Here is a 7,549-nt window from a genome sequence, read left to right on the forward strand (position 1 = left end):
TGGACGGCATGGAAGAACACCAGTAAGTCAGTGACTCAGCCCCTGTAAAAGGGTTAGAGGCAGAGAATCCCAGTGGGAAGAGGGGAACCGACAAGGCAGAGACAGCAAGGGCGGTTCGTTGCTCCAGCCTTTCCGTTCACCTTCACACTCCTGGGCCAGACTATACTTAATCATAGGACCTACTGAAGAGATAAGTCTTCAGTAAAGACTTAAAGGTTGAGACTGAGTCTGCGTCTCTCACATGGGTAGGCAGACCATTCCATAAAAATGGAGCTCTATAGGAGAAAGCCCTACCTCCAGCCGTTTGCTTAGAAATTCTAGGGACAATTAGGAGGCCTGCGTCTTGTGACCGTAGCGTACGTGTAGGTATGTACGGCAGGACCAAATCGGAAAGATAGGTAGGAGCAAGCCCATGTAATGCTTTGTAGGTTAGCAGTAAAACCTTGAAATCAGCCCTTGCCTTAACAGGAAGCCAGTGTAGGGAAGCTAGCACTGGAGTAATATGATCAAATTTTTTGGTTCTAGTCAGGATTCTAGCAGCCGTATTTAGCACTAACTGAAGTTTGTTTAGTGCTTTATCCGGGTAGCCGGAAAGTAGAGCATTGCAGTAGTCGAGCCTAGAAGTAACAAAAGCATGGATTAATTTTTCTGCGTCATTTTTGGACAGAAAGTTTCTGATTTTTGCAATGTTACGTAGATGGAAAAAAGCTGTCCTTGAAGCAGTCTTGATATGTTTCAAGGACAGCTTTTTTCCATCTAGTACTTCATACATACAGGCCCAGGACATCATGCATCTGAAGACGTGGATTTAAAGTTTCACTTTAGGTGTGTTACCTTGTATAATGTTCATTTTAAAGGAGGTGGTTAATTTGTATTATTTTTTAACAAATCTCTATTTTTGTTGTCATTCTGAACTTTATCCGCAATGTTATATTCCATTTTGTTGGACTCAAGCGATATATTTCTGTGTGCGAGCATGAATAAATACAAATACACTTCCTTGACAACAGCTCTGCAGAGGCCATATCACCATAAATGCTGTACGCCCAATGCAGACGTCGGATTGACCACTCAGCGCCTTTTAAGAAGAAAAAACGAGATTCCTGAAGAGACCACGGGAACCAAACGGAAGCAATCAGGATGAAACGGGGAGAGATCTACCTAAATGTGTCCAATAAAAACTCTTGTTTTTCGTAGCAAAACATTTTTACTTCCGTGTGCGCTAATGAATACACCCGATGTTGAGGCCACTGCTCCGTGTTGTGGTTGGGGAGCATTCACACCTCCATATATCTCTCCTGACATTCAATCTATAAAGATAAATCATTTTAAGAGCTGCTGCTTTCCCAGCCCAGGGGAACCTGTATTGTTTCAAACTCTGATCATGTATTATAGCCAAAGTAAGTCTGGTGGGTAGAAAACAAATTTCCAGGAAACTTTCTTATGTAGGTCTACAACAATGTCTGTTATAGATATGCCAGACCTTGTCTGCATCCCAAATCAAAGCCTATTCCCTATATTTTACATTTCAGTCATTTAGCAGACGCTCTTATCCAGCGCAACTTACAGTAGTGAATACATACATTTCATACATGTTTTTCTTCCATACTGGTCCCCCGTGGGGATTGAACCCACCACCCTGGCATTGCAAACACCATGCTCTACCAACTGAGCCACACGGGACCCTAATGGCCCTGGTTAAAAGTAGTGCACTACATAGGGAATAGGCTGCCATTTGATACACATCCTTGTTAGATCCTGAAGTCTCAGAAAGTGCTGAGTAATACTTCATGTTGTCGGAGAAGAGGAACAGAATATAAATGGCAGTAGGTCCATCAGGGCTTCATTTGACCAAAACATGTCTAATATTGGAAGAATGAGCACTGAAGCTGTAGACTACTGTGTTCTTACAAAAAACACTCTAAATAACAGCAGGCTATGTTCTTAACTCTTCCGCTTTTCCAGAGTAGTTTGTTTTTCAAAATAACAAGACCTGCTTCCAATGGGTAACAGGAAGGTTACCCAAAGGCTGCCTCTTTTATATCCCTGCTAGTCATTATATGGCATGTCACTACACCTGACTGAACATACGTCCCAAATGGCACCCTATTTCCTTTATAGTGCACTACTTTAGACTAGGGTCCTATGGGTCCTATGGGTCCTATTGTCCTGTTGGTCATATGGGTCCTATTGTCCTATGGGTCCTATGGGTCCTTTGGCCTATGGGTCCTATTTTCCTATGGGTCCTATGGGTCCTATTGTCCTATGGGTCCTATTGTCCTATGGGTCCTATTGTCCTATGGGTCCTATGGGTCTTATTTGTCCTATGGGTCCTATTGGTCCTATTGTCCTATGGGTCATATGGGTCCTATGGGTCCTATTGTCCTATGGGTCCTATTGTCCTATTGGTCCTATGGGTCCTATGGGTCCTATTGGTCCTTTTGTCCTATGGGTCCTATGGGTCCTATTGTCCTATGGGTCCTATGGGTCCTATTGTCCTATGGTCCTATGGGTCCTATTGTCCTATGGGTCCTATGGGTCTTATTTGTCCTATGGATCCTATTGGTCCTATTGTCCTATGGGTGCTATGGGTCCTATTGGTCCTATGGTCCTTTGGGTCCTATTGGTCCTATTGTCCTATGGGTCATATGGGTCCTATGGGTCCTATTGTCCTATGGGTCCTATTGTCCTATTGGTCCTATGGGTCCTATGGGTCCTATTGGTCCTTTTGTCCTATGGGTCCTATGGGTCCTATTGTCCTATGGGTCCTATTGTCCTATGGGTCCTATGGGTCCTATTGTCCTATGGTCCTATGGGTCCTATTGTCCTATGGGTCCTATGGGTCTTATTTGTCCTATGGATCCTATTGGTCCTATTGTCCTATGGGTGCTATGGGTCCTATTGGTCCTATGGTCCTTTGGGTCCTATTGGTCCTATTGTCCTATGGGTCATATGGGTCCTATGGGTCCTATTGTCCTATGGGTCCTATTGTCCTATTGGTCCTATGGGTCCTATGGGTCCTATTGGTCCTTTTGTCCTATGGGTCCTATGGGTCCTATTGTCCTATGGGTCCTATTGTCCTATGGGTCCTATGGGTCCTATTGGTCCTATTGTCCTATGGGTCCTATTGGTCCTTTTGTCCTATGGTGTCACAACTTCCGCCGAAGTTGGTCCCTCTCCTTGTTCGGGTGACGCTCGGCGGTCGACGTCACCGGCCTTCTAGCCATCGCCAATCCACTTTTCATTTTCCATTTGTTTTGTCTTTGTTTTACACACCTGGTTTCAATTCCCCAATTACTTGTTCATTATTTAACCCTCTGTTCCTCCATGTTTGTTTGTGAGTAATTGTTTGTATGTAATACAGTCCGTTATGTGGGCGAGCTTTATTGTATAGTATTTGTCTATTTTGAGTAAATTAAGTTTATTTACTCATATCAGCTGTCCTGCGCCTGACTCTTCACAAGCTACACACAGACCACATGACATATGGGTCCTATGGGTCCTATGGGTCCTATGGGTCCTATGGGTCCTATGGGTCCTATGGGCTCTGGTCAAAAGTAGTGCCATTTAAAGGGAATAGGGTGCCATTTGGAACTTAACATGAGTGAGTGATAATTAAACTATACACCGGACAGCTGTAATGATCAGAGTGAGTGATAATTAAACTATACACCGGACAGCTGTAATGATCAGAGTGAGTGATAATTAAACTATACACCGGACAGCTGTAATGATCAGAGTGATAATTAAACTATACATCGGACAGCTGTAATGATCAGAGTGAGTGATAATTAAACTATACATCGGACAGCTGTAATGATCAGAGTGAGTGATAATTAAACTATACATCGGACAGCTGGAATGATCAGAGTGAGTGATAATTAAACTATACATCGGACAGCTGGAATGATCAGAGTGAGTGATAATTAAACTATACACCGGACAGCTGGAATGATCAGAGTGAGTGATATTACACTATACATCGGACAGCTGTAATGATCAGAGTGAGTGATAATTAAACTATACATCGGACAGCTGGAATGATCAGAGTGAGTGATAATTAAACTATACACCGGACAGCTGGAATGATCAGAGTGAGTGATAATTAAACTATACACCGGACAGCTGTATTGATGTGTGTGTGTGTGTGTGTGTGTGTGTGTGTGTGTGTGTGTGTGTGTGTGTGTGTGTGTGTGTGTGTGTGTGTGTGTGTGTGTGTGTGTGTGTGTGTGTGTGTGTGTGTGTGTGTGTGTGTGTGTGTGTGTGTGTGTGTGTGTGTGCATGTATTTATATGTCCAGTGAGGAAAACATCCCATTATTGCCATCATAATTATACGAAAAGGGTACTTTACTTTTGGCAAGCCTGGATCTTTTAGGAAGGTTTTTTATGCAGGAGTGTTGTGTTGTGTTTAAACAGTGGGACTCCAGGTGATGTTGTGTTTAAACAGTGGGACTCCAGGTGATGTTGTGTTTAAACAGTGAGACTCCAGGTGATGTTGTGTTGTGTTTAAACAGTGAGACTCCAGGTGATGTTGTGTTTAAACAGTGGGACTCCAGGTGATGTTGTGTTTAAACAGTGAGACTCCAGGTGATGTTGTGTTTAAACAGTGGGACTCCAGGTGTTGTTGTGTTTAAACAGTGGGACTCCAGGTGATGTTGTGTTTAAACAGTGGGACTCCAGGTGATGTTGTGTTGTGTTTAAACAGTGAGACTCCAGGTGATGTTGTGTTTAAACAGTGAGACTCCAGGTGATGTTGTGTTTAAACAGTGGGACTCCAGGTGATGTTGTGTTTAAACAGTGGGACTCCAGGTGATGTTGTGTTTAAACAGTGAGACTCCAGGTAATGTTGTGTTTAAACAGTGGGACTCCAGGTAATGTTGTGTTTAAACAGTGGGACTCCAGGTAATGTTGTGTTTAAACAGTGGGACTCCAGGTGATGTTGTGTTTAAACAGTGGGACTCCAGGTGATGTTGTGTTTAAACAGTGGGACTCCAGGTGATGTTGTGTTGTGTTTAAACAGTGAGACTCCAGGTGATGTTGTGTTTAAACAGTGGGACTCCAGGTGATGTTGTGTTTAAACAGTGAGACTCCAGGTAATGTTGTGTTTAAACAGTGAGACTCCAGGTAATGTTGTGTTTAAACAGTGGGACTCCAGGTAATGTTGTGTTTAAACAGTGGGACTCCAGGTGATGTTGTGTTTAAACAGTGGGACTCCAGGTGATGTTGTGTTTAAACAGTGGGGCTCCAGGTGATGTTGTGTTGTGTTTAAACAGTGAGACTCCAGGTGATGTTGTGTTTAAACAGTGGGACTCCAGGTGATGTTGTGTTTAAACAGTGGGGCATACAATGCCTCCTGCATGTTCTTGGGTTAGCTCTCTTTGGATCGCCCATCGGCGCATAGCTTGCAGGAGGCGTGTTCTTGGATTAGCTCTCGTTGGGTCACCCATCGGCGCGTAGCTTGCTGGAGTCGTGTTCTTGGGTTAGCTCTCGTTGGATCACCCATCGGAGAAAATGTCATGTGTTATGTTGTACTCTGTTAAGTATGTACACCGCCAGTTCTGCAGTCTGAATGAGTCTGACGTAAGTCCATTAGCAGTCACTTTAGTGCCATTGTTAAGACAGTAACCATTTTGTTACAATATCATTTGGCACATTTTTTCATATATTAGATTAATTTTAATTTAAACATATTTCTAACAAATACATTAAAATACATTTCACAAAACATTTCCAAATATATTGATAAATACATGTGTAAATATGTTGTAAAATACATTCTTTAAAGGATTTCCAAATTTATTTTGAATGACATGAAATACATTTTCTGATGCGTTTAACATGTGATATACACTCAGTGTACAAAACATTAGGAATACCTTCCTAATATTGAGTTGCACTTCCCCCCTTTTGCCCTCAGAACAGCCTCAATTCGTCGGGCATGGACTCTACAAGGTGTCGAAAGCGTTCCACGGCCCATGTTGACTCCGATGCTTCCCACTGTTGTTTCGAGTTGGCTGGATGTCCTGTGGGTGGTGGACCATTCTTGATAAACATGGGAAACTGCTGAGTGTGAAAAACCCAGCAGCCCCACAGTTCTCGATACACTCAAACCGGTGCGCCCGGCACCTAGTACTATACCCCGTTCATTTAAAATAACTTTATTTGGCCATTTTTATATCGTTCACAAATGCATCATTCATGCATTTTTTCCCCCATATAGGTTGGCATTAATGAAGAGAGAAGCTACAACAAAGCACATAGAGGATCACTCGGTCAGGCCCAGGAGGAGTTCTAAGGCTTTTAAGTCTAACAAGCAAATTGAAAAGAAATTATAAAAAATGCATTGAGAAAACAAGCTTCCACTAGCAAGAACTTAGTCACACAGCCAACCATAATTAAGTTTTCATTGTTCATTTGTCACAAGAAATGGTGCAAACAAACAAGCAACTACATATCATGATTTGAGGTTTAATATGAATAAATGTAACTGCATTCAGCTTTACTGGCGACTATGTGTTGTGTTTACCCATTCAGCAGAACACTGGCGAGGAGAGGACGCCACCTCTTCATAATGAGCAGAGAAAGAGCTGAGGATCCTCATCATTTCTGACTAAACACTGCACTCTGCTGGCTGGATCTAGGTGTCTACAGTCTGCTCCAAAACAAGACTGTAAATTGTCCAGTCAGTGGTATGAGTAGCTTTGTTATTGTTGTAGTATTGACAAAGATTATTTATTATATTGACAAGATAGCTGACTTCCTGTAACTGCCATAGTTGTGATTTATCTCACACAATTGCATGGAGTAAATCACTTGTATGCTTAGGTCAATTTTTTTTATGATGATGATTTACTTAAAGTTTCAACTAGTTTCACTAGATCTAGAACCAGTTTTACACAAGCACATCAGGAACATAGAGGTTTACAGGATAATACATCAATACATCTTTTTTTAAAAATGGATTACTTTTCAGTCCCTGAGCAATAGTAATGGCGTTTTTGTAGACATTAACTCCACCATGGTTCGTTTGGTAAATCCTATGGGTAAATGAATGGAGTTTTGTTGGGTTTTCGGATAAACACCCACAATAAGCAGTGTGGTAAACACAGGTTTAGGAGATCTCATACGTTCTGTTCTGTGAGATAATCCTCATCAGCTAACGTCACTTTTTGTGAATTTTTAAGCATTTGTGTAATTTAAAAAAATAACATAGTGGTTTCATAATTCATAAATGCCATGTTAACAGATTGACATTATCTCATAGAATAATACATATAAAATATCCGAAGCCTGTGTTAACCTCAGACCTTGTTTTCGCTGTTTATTCTAAAAAAAACTATTCTTTCCCCGTGAATTTTTCCTTAGGAATGGCTGAACGAACCAGTGGTAACTAATTTCCGGTTTTTAGGACTACAAACTGGCGATTTCTATTCCCTGGTATAAAAATGGTTGTAAAACACCAGCCAATGGCCTAGGATTATGCTCTGTATATCTCTTAGATGTCCATGCCTATGACAATGTCTCTGACATATATTGTGTCGAATGTCT

This window comes from Salmo trutta, chromosome 18 (genome assembly GCF_901001165.1).
Source record: "Salmo trutta chromosome 18, fSalTru1.1, whole genome shotgun sequence".
Classification (NCBI taxonomy): domain Eukaryota; kingdom Metazoa; phylum Chordata; class Actinopteri; order Salmoniformes; family Salmonidae; genus Salmo; species Salmo trutta.